At 32.8% G+C, this 22,246-nt stretch overlaps 1 long non-coding RNA gene and 1 other non-coding gene across 2 annotated transcripts; one reads left to right on the top strand and one right to left on the bottom strand.

The window, feature by feature from the left end:
* The first annotated feature begins 9,498 nt into the window (after positions 1–9,498).
* Positions 9,499–10,534, top strand: LOC146923927 (uncharacterized). The gene is made up of 2 exons (XR_015010942.1): positions 9,499–9,832; positions 10,190–10,534. It is a non-coding gene; the product is annotated as an uncharacterized LOC146923927 (long non-coding RNA).
* Positions 10,535–17,908: 7,374 nt separating this feature from the next.
* On the bottom strand, positions 17,909–18,015 carry LOC146923926 (small nucleolar RNA R71). The gene has a single exon (XR_015013044.1). It is a non-coding gene; the product is annotated as a small nucleolar RNA R71 (small nucleolar RNA).
* Between the last annotated feature and the right edge of the window lie 4,231 nt (positions 18,016–22,246).

Below are 22,246 nucleotides of genomic sequence, written 5' to 3'. Positions count from 1 at the left end.
CTCCAACAAGTATCCCCCCACCCTCTTGTTTCCTATTATCAAATGTGTTTTCATTCTACTAATTTCTGGTTCTTCAATCTGTAGAAAATGTAAATTCTTGATACAGAAATCAATGCAATTTATAATTGATGAGTGAAACAACTGAAGTAGTATGCATTAAGACAATCGCTAAAAAATAGTTATCGTAAACTATTACATTTTCATCTCATATTATTTTAACATCATCATATTCTTAAGAGTCAGTGTTGCAGTGTATTTGACACGTGCAATATAATATTATTATTATTGACAATTTAAAATCAACAATTTTCTCATTCATATATTTTATTTTTTAATGGCATTTCAATGTTACAATTTATTTTCAAACATTATACAATTATCTTAAAGATTGAAATAATAGATTTAATAATTAAATAACCATTTATATATTTTTTTAATGCTAATAAAATGTTTTGTTTAATATGATTCAAGTATACGTTATATTCTTATAATATTAAATGGTAATTTAATCAATATTTTAATTTGTGTTATATATGCAATGTAATTGGAGTCATGACTAGAGTGGGTGTTTAAAGAGAATATTAAAGAGATGGTGGAAAAATTAAGATGAATGTCATTGAACTGGATTCAAATGGGTAAGCTTGATTTTTTGTAAGTGTATTTTTTTAAACATGTATTATGATATTAATTAATATTTGTATAATCTTTGACAATTTTGAATCGTATCGCTTTAAATGTATTCTTTTTGGATAGTATGTCGAAGAGTTGAACTCTTTTCTATCTTCTGGTGAATCTCAAAATGTTGTTGTTGTCATTATGTTGGCAAAAATTAAATTGTTTCAAGGTAATAATTTATAACGAACAATGTGATTGTTTGTTAATATATATACCCGAATCATATTGGCTAAACAAACCAAGATAGAAAAAAATTGAATTTTTTGGGTACGACCAAGTCCATTTTCTTCAAGAAGAACACCCCTCGCCGCCACCTCGTAAGCCTAAGAAGAAGCCAGTAGAGATCAGAGTTCCTACATTTGCTGAGTTGGTTCTAGCCGCTCAGCAAGAGTTCGTAGGAAAGCTGTCTGATGCACGATCTCAAGTTACAAATCTCGAGAAAAAACTGTGAATTTACTCCGACAGTACGACCTTGATATTGCTTTGGTGGATGTGGCTTATGTAGTGGATGCTAGGATTACAACACTTTTCTTTGAAAAAGTGATCAAATTATGTCAGTTCTTGATGAATCATGAAATGAGGCTATTCAGCTCAAGGTTTGATTGGAGTGAAGAAGATAATATAAAAATTGCTACCTTCATGACCCTCGCTGCCAATTTAAGGTCGGCTAATATGACTGCAGTTTCTCAGCATATTCACTCGATATTTGGTCACAAAGCTCTCGTGCAAAGAAGCATGAAACGCTTAACTCAAGATCAGGTGAAAGCTTGGTACAGTGGTAGCCGGCCTAGATTGACAACGCAACACAAGATGGTCCTATTGACAGACATGGCAACATGGCACACTACACCCAACTGGCCGCAATTCTTGATACCCACCATTTAACGTGGACTGAGATCTAAGGTTGTAGGTGATTTAATTCACATAATTCAAAAAAATCCTCAAAAACATAACTTGTAACGTTGAGTATAATATTATATTTACTACTTCTAGCAATGGGTGTCCCTGCATGCACATAATATTATATTTTTTCCTTAACATCATGTTGGTATGAAAAGAGTTTCATCAAAAAAATAAATATAGATGATAAGTTAACAATCACTATAGAGAAAATAAAGTTTTATCATATAGAAAATGAAGTTTCACCATAGAGAAAATGAAGTTTTATGTGAATCTTTAAACAAAGAAAATAGACATACTTGTATTGTAAGAGTTTGATCACAGAACACTGACTCTCTAAATAAATAAATGACATGGTTATAAATAATATCACCATTTAGCACAAAGTTTGGATCCTAACTTTTCCTTTAGTTGTATAAATTAGAGTGAATTTTGATTCAATGTGCTTATTGCAACACAAATTGATAAAAGAAAAATAAGAGTATAATGACAAAATTCATCACCACTTCATTTGTTTTAGTTCTCATTTTTGTTGCAAATATGAATTTGACTTAGTAGAAATTGTTTGACTCTACTAATTAAAATGTAAAAAATCGAGATTATGGATAGGGCAACAATACTCTCCTATCCAACCCCAACTCAAATGTTAGTAGTTACTTTGAAGTTTATATACTCTATCCTACCACTTGTTTTAGTCAATGTGGGAGTATTTCTACTCGAGATTATGGATAGGGGAGCAATACTTTCCTATCCAACCCCAACTTAAATGTTGGTAGTTTCTTTGAAGTTTATATACTCTATCCTACCACTTGTTTTAGTCAATGTGGAAGTATTTCTACTGCCTCTTTTCTTACTTCACCTATGCAAATTCTCAACAATCTCACTTATACAATCAAGAACATGAAATCCTAATGAAAATAAAAAACCATTTTCAAAATCCATAATTCCTTAGTCATTGGACAAAATCAAATACTTTATCACATTGTTCATGGTCATAAATCATTTGCACAAAGAATTTAGTCACTTCACTTTCAATGATCAACACAAACATAACACAAACAATACCACCTTTCCTATGTGAACTCAAAAACCTCACTTACATTGATTTTCAACTCAATTATATTCCAAATGAGTTTCCAACATCCTTATACAATTGCTCCAAGCTTGAACATCTTGATCTTTCACAAAACTTCTTTTCACTTATTCAATTCATAAATACAGGTACTTCAATTCAGTTTACATGTTAATGTAAATTAAAATTGTTTGTAACTATGTCGTTAATTGTTTAAAATGACGAAACAACTTTAAATTGGATTGAGTTGCACCATATCATTTTAAATATTCAATTCATGTGTGCTATACAAAAATCATTTCAGGAACACTTGTTCAGTTCATAAACATAGGTACCTCAATTAAATTTACATGTCATACGTAAATTAAATTTGCAGATAAGCATGTCGTTAATTGATTAGAATAATCAAACAACTTTAAATTGAATTATATTACATTATATTATTTCAAATATTCAAATCATGTGTGTTATAGAAAAAAAAATCAACTTACGAACACTTCTTATGAAGGATTCACAAATGTAAAAATACGGAGAAGTAAAAAATCACTTAAATGTTGACTTATCCATTTATAGATTTATATTAAAAGATTGATTGTTTCGATATTTAATTTTTCAAACTTAATTATTTTCATTTAATGTTTATGAGAAATCTGAAAAGTTATTACGAACAAGAGTATTTTCAATATTATAATTATATATTTAATTGATTTGGGTGTAACCTGACCGTTTTTCAGAGGTGTGGGTTGGAAAAACTTAAATTATTCGATCCAAACTACTCCAATTTCATGCTAACAACTAATGCGTAAAAAAACATTGTGGATAACAAAAGATTCTATACGAAAAAATATGAACATCTAAAAACATATTAATATTTTTGTTTAATTTAATGAGTTGCTGGAAGTCTGTCTGAGGAGCTTTATCATATTCTATGTCATCCCGACTTTCATTATTCTCAATGTGCTTAAATATTTTAATTACAATGACAAAAATAATTATTAATGCATATATACCTGAGGTAAGCCTATAATAGCATCTTTCAATACAAGTTTTTATTGTAGCTGACAATTTATCTTTCTCTAAAAGCAATTGTGTTATCTTGAAAGCATTATAAACAAATTAGATGTAAAAACTTATGTACATGTGAAATTGCTTTGATAAAAAAAGCTTAAATACACATATGCCTCAAACTCCTTAGGAATAACCTCAAAGAGATCATAACAACAAAATCAAATTAAATTTTATTCAATATTTGACATTAAAAGAGTTTGACCACACATTTGTTTTTTAGTACATAAATTTTGTTATAGTTATTATTGTTTTGAAAGTTAATTACATATAATGACGTTTTGTCTTTTCATTGAGTTAATTTTCTTTGTTTGCATATGTATAAGTGAAGAAATTCTCGTTGTTTTTATATACTAGTACCCTAGTTAAAAATAAAAGATGTTTGAAAAACTTAAAATGTGTAGTAAGTCTAAATTTTGCTATAATTATTATTTATTGTTTTGAAGGTTAAATACATATAACGTTCGTTTTGTCATTTCTTTGAGTTATTTTTGTTTGTCTACGTGTATATAAGTGAGGAAACTAACATTCATAATTTTAAAAACCGGACCAGTCATCGACTCGGCAAGGGCACTGGGTCATTGGTCGAACCATTGAGTCATTGGTTGAACCGCATGATAAAATCGGATTAACTCAGATGACTCGGTTAAATAACTCGGTCTCTATTTTGAATTCGTATAGGTATTAAATTGGATTGAACCAAATGACTCAATCACTAACATCCCAATTTTCTAAATTATATTTTACTAATATATAAGTATATAATACAATCCCCTCATAATACAATTTAAATGGTAGTATGTAAGTATTTAAAGAATGACATAATACTGACTCTTTATTAAAAAAGAGAGTATATAAATACAATTTGTTAAAAAAAAAAAGTATATAAATTACAAGATACATAAGTGGGCTGTCTTCGCTAACAGCAAAAACATAACATGGACCTAAGCCCATTGTTTCTTCCTCCAATGCATAACCCTAGATATACATTACTATCTCTTAAACTAGACCCGCCGCGGCTACATGTTTACTCCAGATCTACATTTTCAACTCAACATGCTCCTTGCTCCTTGCTTCTTCTTACGTTCCTGCTTTCTTCTTCCCACATCTTGTCTTTGTTCTTCGTTTCTTCTTCACACGTTTACGTATTTTGATTGACTCGGTCCGGGTTGAAAGGTATTGCCGGTTCTCCGGTTCACAACGAAACCGGCCGAGTCAGCCGAGTTACACCGAGTCAAATGCACAACTGATCCAATTAGTGATTCGGACCGCTCATACCACCGGTTCACGGTCCGACCGGTTTGACCGGCCGGTCCGGTCCGGTTTTTAAAACTATGCTAACATTGTTGTTTTATACAAATACTTTAGCTGAAAATAGAAGATGTTTGAAAAACATATAACATATAACATACTTTTGGAGAAGATACACATCATTTTTTTTAAATACGTATTTTTGACATATATGTATCAATAATAATAAATGCACATATGACGTATTCCATACTTTATATATAAAATATGATATTTGATTATATCATATATATTGTTTTTCTATTTCAATATGATACGTGTATACAATATGTTATATATAAACATGGTTGACTCTAGTGGAAGTTGATAGATTCTCACAACATGATGAATCAAAATTTAAATTCTAACTTAGAGAGAAATATGCATGTAGTGTTTGACGTGTTTCAAATATGTTTACCTGAAAAGATAGCATATGTGAAACAAACAAAAAATTAAAACTTTGACATATAAAATTATTGTATTTTTATGTGTGTGTGTGATGTACATACATTTATATGTAATTTTAACATGAAATAAATTAAATATGATTTTTTAAACATCAAATGTTAAAAATAAACGTAATACAAATATGGATCTATAAATGAAATTTTAAACTCATTTTGCATTTTTTTTATAATACTCTAAACATGAATGCATTATTAAAAAAAGAGAAATGATATTTTGACAACCACTTTTTGACAACTTTTGGTCAACTTTCTCTCTCATACTCACATGATGTTGTTATTCTCTCTCTTCCTTTTTCTCTCTCCATTGTTTTTGACCAATAAGAAGTGAGAAAAACAAGGTTGTCAACAAAGTTGTCATCAAATGGATGTCAAAATATCATTACTCTTAAAAAAATTAAGGATAGCAAAACAAGGTCTTTGGATCGCATACCGAGTTTTAAAAAAAAGGATAGTAAAACAAATTTGAATTTAACACAAACTAAAATTAATATTCTAAATTTGTATACGAAATAATTATTCAAAAATTTAAGGATATTAAAACAAATTTAAATTTGACATAGACTAAAAATGGGTGTTAGAAATTTTATAGGATACAAACAACCATTTTTTGTATAAGGAGGAAAAACGAAAGTTGGTGATTTTGTTGGGACACAAAATTTATTTAACTTTGTTATGTATTATAATTTACAATATAGTGCACAAAATTGTGATGTAACTTAAACACTTATAACATATTTTTTTGGTCTTGTATCAATGTATGTCAATTACACATTTGACACACACACACACACACATGTGTCTTTTTTCAAAAAGATACTCATGTCTGTTTGTGTGACACCATCCACCTTTAACTATGACACAATTGAGAAAGGAAAAAAAAAACTTTATGAAAGGTGACTTCACCCTTTATCATAAATTTCATCATATATGATTTGACTGTTGTTTTTGTAGTATTATTATCTCATCAACAACGGTCTTCAGTTGTGCCGAATTTTATTGTTATTATATTATTATTGTTATCACCTAAAAATAATTATCATGTTAGCTGAATTTGGAAAATATGCGATTAACCAATTACGTGAGGAAGCCCTTGACCTGAGTGAAGGATATGCGATGCTAGAGCAGACAATCGAGCGAGCTGATTATTTCTCAAGACCACTAATTCATAACATTGGACGTCTAAGACTAAAAAAAGAGTCAAAGGCAGTGTGGCACTAGGCAATGATGTTCTATCCATGATATCCACTCTCAACGTTGTTAACCGTTTTGAGGAACGAGGGGAAGGATACAATCTCTTGTAGAGTTGCGCACAAAAGGAGCTTGTTAGCGAATCATGTCAAGATGAAGTATAAGTCAAACATGCGCCCCATAATCCCAGTACTTAAGAAGATATCATGCAACACTAGTGAAATTTAGTCAAATAGGGGCTACGTACTGTAAGCCACAATGTTTGGCTAATAGACAATATTTTTACTATCAATACTTGGTTCATACATTGTCATATACACATACAATCAATCAAATAATTTTATTTTCTCAATTTATTCATTTATCTTATGTTTTTTATGCACTTCTTAGTGCAACTCAAAAAACCCATAACAATTTTACCAGTTGCTCGACTAACGTAATAAGGGAACCCATAATTGGGGACATAGTTCCTCCCTCAACGTTAATCGCATGAAATAAGGGAGTCCAAACACAATTTTACCAATCACTCTACTAAAGTAGTTAGGGAACCCACAATTGGGGGACATAGTTCCTCCCACAATGTTAATCTTCAAAAGCAAGAGAATCACAATTGAGGAAATTCACCCGACCTCACTAATTTTAGCTTCCATCAACAAATTTGACACGTCTTGTGGGACAATTCGAACTTTACCATTGAAAAATCTAGTCTGTCAGATCCAAATTATATTTGGCGTATGAACTTAAGGAATAGAAAAGGTTTTGAAAATATGAAACAACCATCGTCTTCAGCAACCAGAATGTCAAGACATTCTCGATTGAATGAACCTTCTCAACCAGAAGGAGTTTCATGGCTCTTTATAGAGTTTATGAGGTACAACAAGTTGAAGCACCCAAGACTCTAGTAGTAATGGCAATGCCTTTAATTAATTAACATATTGACATGGAGATACATGACATCATGTATTAAGTCTCCAAACAATTCGTTGACACTATGAAACATATGGTTCAAACGAGTTTCAACAAGCCAAATATTTGGAGGCTGTGTGAGCCAATTCCGGTGACAATTTTGTCACAATACTCCACAAGGTATGCAAGAGAACCAATATCAAGCAAACATTGCTCAACAAAGTCGGCCGATCATAGCATTAGTAGGACCTCAACATGTCCAAGTGACTCCTATACAACTGTCTTGTGACCCACTTGGGTTGGTTTGTTAGTGTTGGCTTAAAACATTGGAGCGTGCTTCTCCTTAATGTCTCAGGTTTGATTCTCATTGCCAACTTAAATAGAGTAATCTAATTTATTCAAAAGGAACATAAATTAATGAATTAAAAGATAAATACATAAAATACAAAAAAAGTGATCTGTCGATATAGTTAAACGCACGTTGGTGTCCAATACTTAGTTCAAGTCCCAGGTGGTTGTTTTTTAATAAGTTTTGTCAATTTAATTAAAAACATAAATTTGAAGACCGTAGATTTGAATCCACCACCTGTAAGTGGCCTTTACAAATCCAACCACTAGGACATTTCATACATTTAGTATATGTTCTTTAAATAAAAAAGAAAATTTGATATATTTAAGAGTTTACTATTGGATGTAAAAAACAAACTTTTTTAAATTTTGTTAATAGAAAACCATTCTTTTTGATATTATTTACGCTTATAGTATAAATAAATGTTTTTTATTTTTTTAGTTTTTAACTTTTTTTATTACATGGCCAATTTTTAATTAAAACAAGGTCTTTAAATTATCAGCAATGATAAACAGACACAAAAATATAAACACAAATGTGACACCAAGGATAAGTTTGTAATTTTAATCAAAGTTTAATGGCATAATTGAGATTTCAGATGAAAATGAAGGGTATTTTTGCTCATTTCCTTCTCTCTTTTCTCTCTCTTTCTCCTTCTCTATCTGAACCGCCACCGTCATCCACCTTCCTCCGTCCACCAACCAACGTCACTACCAGACCGTCCGTCCACCAACCACCGTCTTTGTCCTCGTCACCAACCGCCTTCGGTCCTCTCCACCATTGTTTTCGTCCTCGTCACTAAAAACCGTTCAGATATGCAAACAGGACAAACAACATATCTGCAAACTGTTCAGATTCTTCTCTGCCTACAATCACCGTTCTGTCCTGTGCGACTACCACCTACTGAAACTCAGATCCGTCGCCAAAGAACAGATTTGAATTGTCTCGCAAAAGCACAGTTAGAGAGATGGCCGATGAAATTCGATGAATGGTCGTCAGTGAGATCCGATGAGTGGTCGTCGGTGTGAGAGAGTTGCAGCGAAGAGAGTAACATAGAAGAGGAAGAGGATGACTTTTTTACAACTGAGAAGAGAGTGTTGTACTGTGACTGTGAAAAGAAAAAAAACGGTATAAGAAAACAGTATAATACGGTGGTGTCGTATTTGTGTTTATATTTTTGTGTCCATCTATCATTTCTGTTAAATTATTGGAGACGGTAGGAGGGAGAGTATAATACACAAAGATATGATTTTTCTACTTTAAAGTTTAATCGTAGTTTCAGGCTATAATAAATATCATCTATTAATTTAAGATTAGATGACTAAAATTTCAACTCAATTATATACAATAAAACAATCTCGACCATTTATTTTAATCGAACGATTGAAATTTGTTACTGCACGACGCAGTTATGTCAAAAAATCCCATTCCTTCAAAAAAAAAAAAGAAATAAGTCACACTAGTTCGACCACAATTGAATACTTGAATCATAAACTAATGTATTTGCTGGTTCAGTGAAATGAACAGATTTTAAACTAGTAATGTACTATCTCTGTGATGGTACTCACAATTGAATACTTGAGTCATATGACACCGCAATGTTGGAAAAATATGGAGAGGATTCTTCAACTCATCCGAAGGTTGATTCACTAGTGTGGGAAGAGGCGTCAGGTCCCAATAAGAAGAGACGGACTTTAGGGGGCCGCAGCTTGGACATCAGAGGATCTACTTCATTTGCAGATGGCATTGGTCCTTTCGGAATTCCAGCTACGACAGAAGAAGCTATCCAGAAAGCGGTAGATAAAGCAATGACTTCTTTTGTCCAAACACAATTGGTGCCAATGTTGGAGCCAATCCTATCTATGATTAGCTCTATGCAGCAAGCACAAATGCAAGGTGGAGTATCTGATGGTATTTGAGGTAGGAAAATTATAAATTATTCTATGTTATTCAAAAGTAGGTCCCTAGAGTTGTGAACCGTGGATAATGACATATTGACATGCAAGTGATACTATTAGAACTAAGCCATATGAGTTTTTGTTGTGTGACTGAATTATGATATGTCATTCAGATTACACTTAGACTCATTCAATATTGATTATGCTGAATTATGGATATCTCCAGTTGTATATCTCATGTTTTCATATATAGGTCTGTTTGAATAAAATACTTTTGTGTTTTAAGTATTTCAGCTTAAAGTTGTTGTCTTGATTGTTATGCAACAAGTAAAAGTTATTGCATAAATAGAAAGATAATAACGTGGACATTTTATTGCAGTGCTTGGAATTGTTGATTCTTGAGAATGGTCAAACACGTGGTGGTAGATGTGCCTCTGATGTATCAATTACTGGACTAGCAACAACTAGCAATGATTTTGTGGTGAAGATATGGGAATGAAGTTTTAGTTAATCCAGTTTTTTTTTTTTTGGTACAAAGTTAATGAAGTTTTAGTTAATGTCTGTGTATACCGGAGGATATCAATGTTGTCATGACCACATCTCTCTTTATAATGTGTTGAGATAAATTTTTGGTAGAGATATTGGATCATTTGTGATCTATGTATTGCTACCTTTTTGGTACCTTCAAGTTGATGAATATATCACAAACTGGATTATGGTTCAATTTTGAAGAATATATTGTATAAGCTCAACTAATGTTCTAATATTAAGAATATCTTGTAGAATTAATATAGTAAAGAATTATACCATTAGTTTTCTTAAAAATAAAAACTGCAAAAAAAAAAATGGCCGCAAACTTCCAATGACTAGGATCTCGTTGCAAATTAGTTAGCTATAGAATTGTTGAGGAATTGCTACGATAAGTTTTAGTCATGTTGCTGTGGATTTGATGCTAATTTGCTATGACAATTCTTAGTTATGTTGCTATGGAAAATACATTTTCAATACTTATTTGCTATAGATTAACTAAATACTTGCTAGGAATTTGTTTCTCTTAACTATGGATTTACTAAGAAATATTTCCCTAGCAAATTTGTCTCTCAATCCATGCTACGGCCTAATCAATAGGTATTCCGTAGCATATCTCTAGCTAAACTCGTTTGCTAGGATTTATTTGCGAATTAGCTGCGAAAATGGGCGTAGCAAATCACATATTTTCTTGTAGTGGATCGTGCAATGTGTCGTGTCGGCTTTTGTTTCACGTCTACACTAGATTCTGCAGTGGATAACATTGTTGCTAATTTTTTAATGGTACGATAAAATATAAATAAAAATCGAGTATCAGAATCTGGAGTTTCATTGTTGAATTTGAATACTGATATTTAATTTAATGCATAGAATATTTATAATATCACTTGCCAACTTAATTTTATGTTCTTCTCAAACAAACAAAATTAATATTCATTGTTTATTTGAGACTTATTATAAATTTGATATCACATTAATCTACAGCTAAGTTTCATGGGGAGAACTATACAACCTATACTCACGAGGTATATTAGCAAACTTTATTTATTTGCTGAAATACCACCAATTTTTTTTTTTTATAGTTTAAAGATTTTTTATATTTATTAAAATTATTATTCAATTGGTGTGTGTATGTATTATAATATTCACAACTTTATTAATTATCGTTCTTACAAAAAAACTAACTTTATTAATTATTGTTTTTTTTATAATACATCTCTCTCTCTCTCTCTCTCTCTCTCTCTCTATATATATATATAATTTATTTTTAAATTTTTAAATTTTTCAATGCCAAAATTGTAAATACTGTAAAGATATTTATTTACACCTAAAAATAATCAAAATATTTTTTTCTGACAAGTAAAAATAATAAAAGTTGCTAGCCAAGAATGGTCAACAATCAAATTAGGTTTAGTTGGTTTTTCATGTTGCTGAAGAAAGGGGAACCGAACAAAGAACACCCTAATGCGACTTAGGCAAATCTTTTCCAAGTTTAAAATGTTTCACAAAGGTTACATGAGTATCAAAATCAGTCAAACATACATGAAACTTTAAAATTCAGCTGTATAAAGACCCATGTTCCATGTTTTAGCTCCCATGAACTAAAACATCTATTTGTACAAAACATAATAAAAAGTGGCGAGTGATGCGTTGATAAAAGGAACAATAATGTGTCATTCCGAGCTTAGCTCAATTGGTAGGAACATTGCATAATATAATCAAGGTAAACATGGAATACTACGTACATCCGTAACAGATAGAAAACACAAACCACTCGTTAGAATAGTCGAATAAGGCGAGTCTTAGTTAGATTTCATAGGTTACAATGTTCTTTTTAGTAGGATTAATTTTGATTATAGAAAAACCCTTGATTATAAATTAAAACAAAAATAAAATATTAAAAGTATCAAGATATGGAATGGAGTAACAGTTTCGGGTGCTATGACTCTCATGTCCTAAGAAAAACCTACCACTGGTTTGCACAAATCATGAAAAAATGAATTAAATCGATAAACACATTTCAAATATACTTTTATCTTTTCTTGACACATTAATTCCTCTACTCTCTCCCTCCATTAACGTAAGCATAAACTAATTGATATTTTTTTTTATTTCTTTTTAGGAAAATGCTTGTTATAGCAAAAACAAGTTTCGTAAAGGGACTAAAAAACTAACTTCTTAATAATGTGTATGATAAGTTGAGCCTATTTTTTTTTTTTGTTGCCACTTAAGTTTTTCTATCGTGATGCATTCACGAGAAATTTTCTTGTGAGATATAACATTACCCTTTTTTTTTCATTATAAAATCTATACATGTATAGTGAAATTGACAAAAAATTTAATTGTAATCCTAAAATTTGAACATGATTGATAAATAGGAATATTTTTTCTATAAAAAAATATGTTGATTTTTCTATAAAAAAAATCAACATTGAAAAGGAATGAAGCAGTATCTCACTATCTCCCTAAATCTTTCACGATATTTTGGTAGGCTGCACAATTTGAGAGGACTATGAAAAATGCAACGGTCAATGAATTTGGGTCCTACATATTTGTAAACGATTATCACGCACCAAATACGTATAGGAAGTAAAACTAAAAAATGTAGGATGAATATTTGACATTTTTTTTTGAAGGAAGAATATTTGACATATTAAAATGTAAATTCAAAATGCAATTTTATATGTTTTTTTTTTGTCGGTGTTAATCTTATTTGGTAATCTGAAGTTTGGTCGAGAAGTAAATAAAGTCTGATAAAATTGTTCTATTCATGAATCAAACTCAGTTCTTTTGAATAATCCGTCTTTTATTGAACTTATTAATCACACGAGTTCAATTATACTTGATTTGTAAATTTACATTTTTCAATAGGCGTGAGTGAGTTTTACCGTTATAATTTTAGACAAAAAACTCTAGACTAATCACATACTCACATGGTAAGTCCCTAATTCAAAGGACATCTAAAACATCTTATCGAATGTGCCAATGCCATTTGAATATCATGATTTATTCCACATGAATATCTGATGCTTCAAATAAAGAACAAACATACAATTAATGTGGAATGGCTCATAGAGTCAAGTAATAAAAACTTCAGACAGATCGCACATGGTTTTACTCTGGCTTCTGGATAGGATTTAAGTTTAACATAAAATAGGTGTATACATTATTTTACTTTTCACATATAGTAATTATGTTAACTCAATTCTATGTTCTATTTGGCTGTTCTACTTTATATAGGACATTAGGAGAACTTCTGATCTAAGGTAAAAGCCATTTCCCACGTTGTGACTCATCATAGATCCCTTTTTGTGGAGGTTAACTTTTTTCAAAATAAAAAAATATATACAATGTTATAGATAACCACAAACGGTTCTAGCGAACATAACTCAGTTGACAGGGACATACATTATTATATGTAGCGGTCGGAGTTCGAACCCCGGACATCCTACTTATTCTCCTTAAAAAAGGTGAATTTTAGCCACTACACTACTTGAAGAAAAAAAAGATAACCATAAACTTACCATACACTAGACTACTTTTAGATTATATATTTTTTTTATATTGTTGGTGTCATTGAAATAGACAATTATGATTCGTTTGATTTGTTATAATTTTCAAGTAATTAGCAAACATTTATATTTTTAGTTTTAATCAAAATCAAAATTTCATAAAAAAAAAGTCACCGTTCATAATTTTCAAACGTTAACATAATAAAAAGAGCAGAAAGATGGGCACTTACGTGTCTGTCTTTTCACTAGTACGAATAGAAGATTTAACCATTTGTATCTGAAGCCGTCAATTTATGCAAACTTACAAAATTTATTTCATTACACATATATATTTGAATGGTGAAAAACTACACAAGGCTAAAGAGCGCTACTCAAATAAACCCTACACATTCCTTCAAAAAAGAAAAAAAATAAACCCTACACACAAATACATCACAAATATTTAAACTTGTTTCCTTTCAAAAACTACATTTTTTTAAGAGGCAAAAACTTCATTTTCTCAAAAACAATTTTTATTATTTATTGGGAGAGATCAACCCCTAAATGAATCTCTATTATTTCGAGAAGATTAGTCTTTACAGTTGCACGCGAATGATATTTTTGATTTACCATATATATATATATATATAATACAAAGTGACCTTGCAAACATGCACATTATGGTTTGAGAAAAAAAGATGGCCACTCAACCCTGACCAGGGCCCACAAAGATTGACATAATAAGCTGAGGCAAAATTATGTTCTATTAGACGAGGCTTCAGATTTTTTTGAAACAGCAAAATTTATTCATCGACGAGAGGGTGAAAGAAACGCCAACAACTCACGGGAAGGTAATGACAACATACATTCAACATAAAAATCAACAAATTACAACCAAAAACAAAATCATGAGGCCGAGGTATACATCAGGCAACCATCAAACGGATACCCCTGTATCACATCTTGTCAAACCCGCACTTAACCCATAAAAAACACAGCTGCCGCAAAAAACAAAGGTGCTGAGAAAACCACAGAGCATATCCGTGGCAGCCAGAACCGAACCCAGCAGAAGCATAAATCCAGAAATCACATTAAAATGTTTGGTGCTTATTAGATGAAGCTTAACCACCTTTCAAAGAATAAAGCTTAACAACTATATTTGTCTCAACTTCATATATATAATAAGGTTACTAGTAGCCCGTATATATTCTTCCTTCCTTCATTCTTCTTCTCTTTCTTTTATTTTTCACATGAGTTGAATGGCCTATGGTAGACATTGGGAGGCATGAACATGAAGCACATGATATATTAACTTCCATTTATTAGTTTTGTTAGACAATAGTACGAGTAAGAGTTGATTTTAGGGTTTGCTGGCTTAGGAGTAAAAAGACCTAACTTGTTGTACATTGTGTGGGGTATATTACTTTGATTTCAACATTTATTTGTTAATCTAACACTATGCAATATTGTAGTTGGGTATCACTTTCAACCAGACAACACAAGGGATTTATTTAAGAGTGAATCTTGTAGCTTTTAACCGAACATTTAGTTAGAGTTCTTAGATGAAGATTTAGTTAGAGTTCTTAAAAATATCTGACCTGGGTCTCTCATAAAAACATTGTAGCTTTTAACCGAACATTTATCGAAACATTGTTTTTTGTCATCTTGTTGCTACGTTATGTAATCGAATTAAAAGATAATATTCGTGTGCCGGTGGCGGATCTTGAGTTTTTTTGTTGGGAGTGCCAAATATTTGTGGAATATAACCACGAATTATGTGAAATGATAAGCATAATATGATATTTATAGAAAAGCTGGGGTTGCAGTGACTCTCGGTCTCCAAAGAGATCCGTCACTGCTGACACCCCACTTCTCCATATTTAAAATATGCGAGCTCTAGCCACTAAACTGAGTATTTGACAAAATAATAATAATAATTTAGCCCTATACTTTATTTAAGCTCCTAAATTGTATTTTCTTCCTCAATTAACTATGCTTCTAATTCAATCACATAACGATTAACTAGTACACAACATGGTGGAAGAAAAACAATTCTTAGATGAAGATTTAGTTAGAGTTCTTAATTTATTTTTGTGATAGACTAAACTTTATATTTTTTAATGTGAGAGACTAAACTGAATCTTGAATTTTTTGTTAGGGACTTCAACGAGTCTCTGTATCTTTTAATGCTCTTTATCATTCTATGCTTATTAGTGTGTATTGTTTTATTATTGGGCCTTTATTATTGAGCCTCTTTTCTGTATTTTATCAGACTTGTATATATAGGTGACACACACCTATTTCCTTAACAATTATTACATTCACAAACTTTATACTTGTTATTGATGAGTCATAGATAGTATTATTTATTGCCTTATTTAGTTTAGTTTTATTTTAGATTTGATTTTATTTTATTGCATTTTATTTTAGTTTAGAATATTTTACTTCAAATTGTCTTTTATTTTATTTTAGGAATAAATATATGGTGGAAGGTGCCTTGGAGCAAAAGAAAGAGGACTGGAGCAAAATACAGCGCAAGAATACGAAGATACGGGGCAAAAATACAATTCCCCTTACCAGAAGCTTGGCACGGCCCGTGCCAACATGTGGCACGGCCGTGCCCGTCCCCAGGATACTCTTTTGCTGCTTTTCTTCAAGCCCAAGTTACCCTGTTGCAGCTTTACCGTTTTATCCTTCTAGTTGCTTAGTTTCTAAGTCAGATGTAAAGCTATAAATAGAGTAGCTCTCCACCATAAACAATCATGCTTTACTTTGTTTATTTCAATTGCTATTTTAATAAAAGTCTTTATTTTCCCTTTTACTTTCTTTGCAATTTATTTTACCGTATTTCTCTCTTCTTCCTCCATGTCTACGATGAACATGAGTGAGTAGACTTCTTAGTCTTAGGATTATTGGGGAGTCTAATGACTCAATCCTAAACAAAACATGTCTAAACCCTAATTTCTATGTAACCCTAATTTCTAATCTAGATTCACCGTCTTAACGTGGATTAACAATTATCAAACTGTGGAAGCGAAAGCGGAGGGTTTGATAATCGTTAATCCATCATCCCAAACATCAATTCATAAAGCGAGAGCGGAGTCTTGATGTTGGAACAAGTGAATCTAGACAATAATTGCAAAACAGTGAAATAGTCTTTGCAATTATTGAGACAAAGAGTAGTTTCAATCCTCTATGCATCTTCTAGTAATCATGTCAGTGAAATAGGCTTGGTTGCTAGAAGTAAACTCTCACCGGACTTTCATCGGAAAGGTGAGGGGCTAAGGGAAACCGGTCTTTAGAAATTAGTGTGTAAGTCATGAAATTAGATGTTTAGGTTTTGTCTAGTGAAGGATTAGTTATTAAGATGAACCAATGATCCTAAGGCCCTTTATTATTATTGTTTTTACCTTCAGCATTCAAACTCTCCTTCATTGACTTTCTCTCCTCTAATCATTCATTAAAAGTTAATTAAGTTGAACAACTCCCTAGCGGAACGATAACTCTACTTACTACTATTACTTCGATAGGCCGTGCACTTGCGGTTTGGCTCTATCAAGTTTTTGGCGCCGTTGCCGGGGAGTTAACTAATTTAATTAGCTTTTTCTTAGTGATTAGAATTCTCTCTTCTTCTCTTTCTTTTTCTGTTTTTATTCTTATTTTTATTTTTCCTTCATCATTAACTTCTTGGAAAGCATAAAAATAATACCAACATGGCTGAAAGACGTGCTCTTAAAGAATACGTGACTCCTTCAATGGAAGAGCCATATGCTATTATTGTGTATCCAACGGTTGAAGATGAAGATTTTGAAATTAAGCCTGCCCAACTTAAGATGGTGCAGCAAAATTATTTTTCGGGATCCCCCGATGAGGATCCCAATCTCCATATCTCAACTTTTTGGCGGCTCACCGTAACATATAAGAAAAACCAAGAAACCTTGAGACTACATCTCTTCCCTTTTTCTCTAAAAGATAAAGCTCTCAATTGGTTCCATTCCCTAAGAGTTGGTTCCATCACCTCATGGGACCAATTGAAGCGTGAATTTCTCATCCGTTTCCTTCCCCCATCAAAAATTGGCCAACTAAGGGCAAGGCTTTTTCAATTTACTCAAAAAGAGGGGGAATCTCTTCATGATTCATGGGGACGTTTTAAGGATATGCTTAAACTTTGCCCCCTCCATGGACTAGAGGAATGGTTGATCATCCACACTTTTTACAATGGTTTATCTCATGCTACTAAAATCTTTGTTGATACAGCTGCAGGTGGTGCTCTAATGAACAAAGACTTCGAAACGGCCTATGCGTTGATTGAAGACATGGCTCGAAATCTCTTTCTATGGACTGATGAAGAACTCGCTACAAAGTCTTCACCCCTCAAAAAGAGGGCAGGTATGTACGAAGTCTCTAACTACGACCACCTTGCTTCTAGGATTGATGCACTAACCCACAAATTTGAAAAACTTAATGTTAGTGATACTACTTCTACATCTCCATGTAAAACATGTAGTGAATGCAAACTAGGTCGTGTTGAGCAATTAAATTTTATTCAAAATAACCAAGGGGTAAGTTTTGACCAAAGCCCTAATGAAAATCCCTTGGTTCAAAGAACAACATCACCAAGTTATGCTAATGATCAAAAGGTTATTCAAAAGTCTAATCTTGAACTTTTAATGGAAAATTATCTTCTTAACCAAACCGAGCAGCTCAAAGAGCTTGCAAATCAAACTAGACTTTTGAATGACTCTTTTGTTTCACTTACATCAAAAGTAGACTCTATCTTCTCTCACAACAAGGTCCTAGAGGCTCAGCTCTCTCTAGTTGTTCAATTTTGCCAACCTAGAATGAACGCCGTTACACTTAGGAGTGGTAAGCAATTAGAAGACCCCTTAAGAGTCAAGCCTAGTGAGGAAGAGACTAGCAACCCACAAGGTGAGATGGCTAAAGAAGAAAGTGAGAAACCACAAAGTGAGGAAGTTACACCACCTCCCTTCAAACCAAAGATTCCTTTCCCTCAAAGATTTGCCAAGTCTAAGCTTGATGAGCAATTTAAAAAGTTCATTGAAATGATGAATAAAATCTACATTGATGTTCCCTTCACCGATGTCCTAACTCAAATGCCCACCTATGCTAAATTTTTAAAAGAAATTCTTTCAAAAAACAGAAAAATTGAGGAGAGTGAAACGGTGAACCTTACGGAGGAATGTAGTGCCATTATCCAAAATAAGTTGCCACCCAAGCTTAAGGATCCAGGAAGTTTCTCAATACCTTGTGTCATAGGGTCTGAAATAGTAAAGAGGGCAATGTGTGACTTAGGAGCTAGTGTCAGTTTGATGCCTTTATCTCTTTATGAGAGATTGGGATTGGGGGAATTTAAGTCAACTAGGATGACCCTACAATTAGCAGACCGTTCCCTTAAGTATCCAGCTGGAATCATAGAGGATGTCCCTGTCAAGGTAGGAGAAATCTACGTCCCTACGGACTTTGTTGTGATGGAAATAGAGGAGGATAACCAAGTACCCATACTTTTGGGAAGGCCCTTCCTTGCTACCGCTGGGGCTATAATTGATGTTAAACATGGAAAATTGGAATTTAATGTTGGTGAAGATACTGTTGAATTTGAACTTGCTAAACTTATGAAAAATCCCTCCATTAAAGACTCTTGTTGCATGTTAGATATAATTGACCGTTGTGTGAAAGAATGCTCCTTAGCATCAACTACACATGATGGTTTGGAGGTATGCTTGGTTAGTGATGCAGGTACAAAGCTAGAAGGAGATGCCAAAGCCTACGAGGAGTTATTGAATGAAAACCCTCCCATGGAAGGTTTGGGCATGGAAGAATTAATGAAAGAAGAAGCAGCCCCTCTACCAAAAGAGGCGCCAAAGGTGGAACTCAAACCACTCCCACTAAGCTTGAGGTATGAATTCTTGGGCCCTAACTCAACCTACCCTGTTATTGTGAATGCAAACTTGAATGAGGTAGAAACTGAAAAATTACTTTATGTCCTCAAGAAATACCCTAAGGCTATAGGTTATACCATTGATGACATCAAGGGAATAAACCCCTCATTGTGTACACATAGGATACTACTTGAAGAGGACTATAAGCCCTCCGTTGAGCACCAAAGAAGGTTAAATCCTAACATGAAAGAAGTTGTGAAAAAGGAAGTCTTAAAACTCCTAGATGCAGGTGTTATTTATCCAATTTCTGATTCTAAATGGGTTAGTCCAGTTCAAGTTGTACCTAAAAAGGGTGGTCTCACGGTTATTAAAAATGATAAAAATGAATCCATTGCAACTAGAACCGTCACCGGTTGGAGGATGTGTATTGACTATAGGAAGCTTAACAAAGCAACCCGTAAAGATCACTTCCCACTCCCTTTTATAGACCAAATGTTAGAAAGGTTAGCGAAGCATTCACACTTTTGTTACTTAGATGGCTATTCCGGATTCTTCCAAATACCCATCCACCCTAATGACCAAGAGAAAACTACCTTCACTTGCCCTTTTGGTACTTTTGCCTATAGGAGAATGCCCTTTGGTCTTTGCAATGCTCCCGCTACTTTTCAAAGATGCATGATGTCTATCTTTTCTGATTTTGTTGAAGATATAATGGAAGTTTTTATGGATGATTTTTCTGTGCATGGATCTGTTATACCCTAATTTTGGACCTAAAAATACTAGTCAATGTTCCTTTTCTTGCATTTCAAGTTATTTAAACTATCTCTGATCAATTGCATCTTTCTCTGCACTTCATTTCAATTTCATTTGCAAAATTTACATGTAAGGGCATTTTAGTCATTTCCTATGTCAAATTTTTCTCAGTCTTTCAAAATTTTGTTTTGAGTCCTTTCAAATAGGTTGAATAAGTCTTTGTTTCATTCTATGTCAAAATCCATTCCAAAATTTGCATTTGAAGTCATTTTAGGTCAGTTTTGCCCCTAGGGGCATTTTAGTCTTTTCAAGTGTCAAGTCACTGTTTAAATCCTGAAAAATTGTCTCTGAGTCTTTTAATTTTTGCTTGTGTAAGTCTTTGATTCAATTCCTTGATAGAAATCCTTTTAAAATTTCATCTGAGTCATTTTTAGTCGTTTTTTAGCCCCAGGGGCATTTTGGTCATTTCACACGAAATTTCGGCAGAGAGGTACTTTAAAGTACCTCATTTAGGCCATTGGTTCGTTTTAGTCCGTTTTGTCAATTTTAAACGTTTCACTTTACGTTTAGTCAATTTTACCAATTTTAATTCAATTTTATTTTTATTTCTCATTTTTTGCACTTTAGTCCTCTAAGTCCTAAAGATTTGCATATTAGTCCTTTTGGTTATTTTTCTTTTCTTTTTTCCAACCCTTTAATCTTTAATAATTGCATTCTGGTCCACTTTTCTTTTTTGTCCCATAAACATTTTTAAGTCAATTTGTCTAAATTTTTGCAGTCCAGTCCTTTTCCTAAAATTGCAGGTTAGTCCCTCAAAGTCCAGAAATTGCACAAAGGGTCCTTAAGCAAATTTTCAGTCCAGTTCGAGTCAGTTACAAGCCCAGAACAGGTGGCAAGCTCTCATTGGCCACCAAGGCCACATGGCTCCCTATAAAAGGAGCATTCACTGCAATGTGTCAGAGGTCACCACACAATCGTTGCCAACTCATCAGAATAGAATCACCAACCCATTGCCACGCGCGCTACGCGCCACCATAACAAACCCTAACAAACTCTTTCAGCCCTTACAACCACCGTAACAAACACAATTCAACACCAATTTCATTCCAAATTCACCATCAGATACACAAAAATCAACACAAATTTTCAGAAATCATTTCAATTCAACAAGTGTTCGTCAAAAAATTCAGTTGAATCCATACGAAGTTCTCAGAGATTTTTCTACAAAAAATCTTCATCATTGAACCATTATTTCATCCTCTTCTTGCAATTCAAGCTTAGAGCGATCACAAAAAGAGGATTCAGAGAGAGAAGAAGAAAGATCGAAGCAATTGTGAATCAGTGAAGAAGAAGAAGAAGATCACCGATTTATTTTCGGTTCCAGAACTTACCAGAAGCTTCAACAAGGATCTTTTGTTCGAATCTCCAAAAAAAACCAGGTAATCTTCGAAAAAACCTCTTCGTTCTCATCGCAAAAGCTCGACGAAGCTCAACAAACAGAAATAAACGGTGAAGTTGAAGAAGAACTTCGAAAGAGATTCGAAGAACTTCGAAACGAAACCCTAAAGATGTGAATCTTCAAAGATTCACCGTTTATTTCTTGAAACGAGGCCTATAATCATCATAAGTAGGGAAAAACACTTCAGTTTAGGGTTTCGTTTCGACATATTCAAAAAGGTTTCAAAAGCTTCGAAAACGAAACCCTAAGAGACAGATCTGAACATTTTAACCGTTCGTTTGTAAAATCAAGATCAAATTCATCAC

This window comes from Medicago sativa, chromosome 5 (assembly GCF_051527215.1).
Source record: "Medicago sativa cultivar Bolivia chromosome 5, Bolivia_mono, whole genome shotgun sequence".
Classification (NCBI taxonomy): Eukaryota; Viridiplantae; Streptophyta; class Magnoliopsida; order Fabales; family Fabaceae; genus Medicago; species Medicago sativa.
Note: the sequence above shows the minus strand (reverse complement) of the source record. Positions and strands in the feature narration are given on the sequence as shown.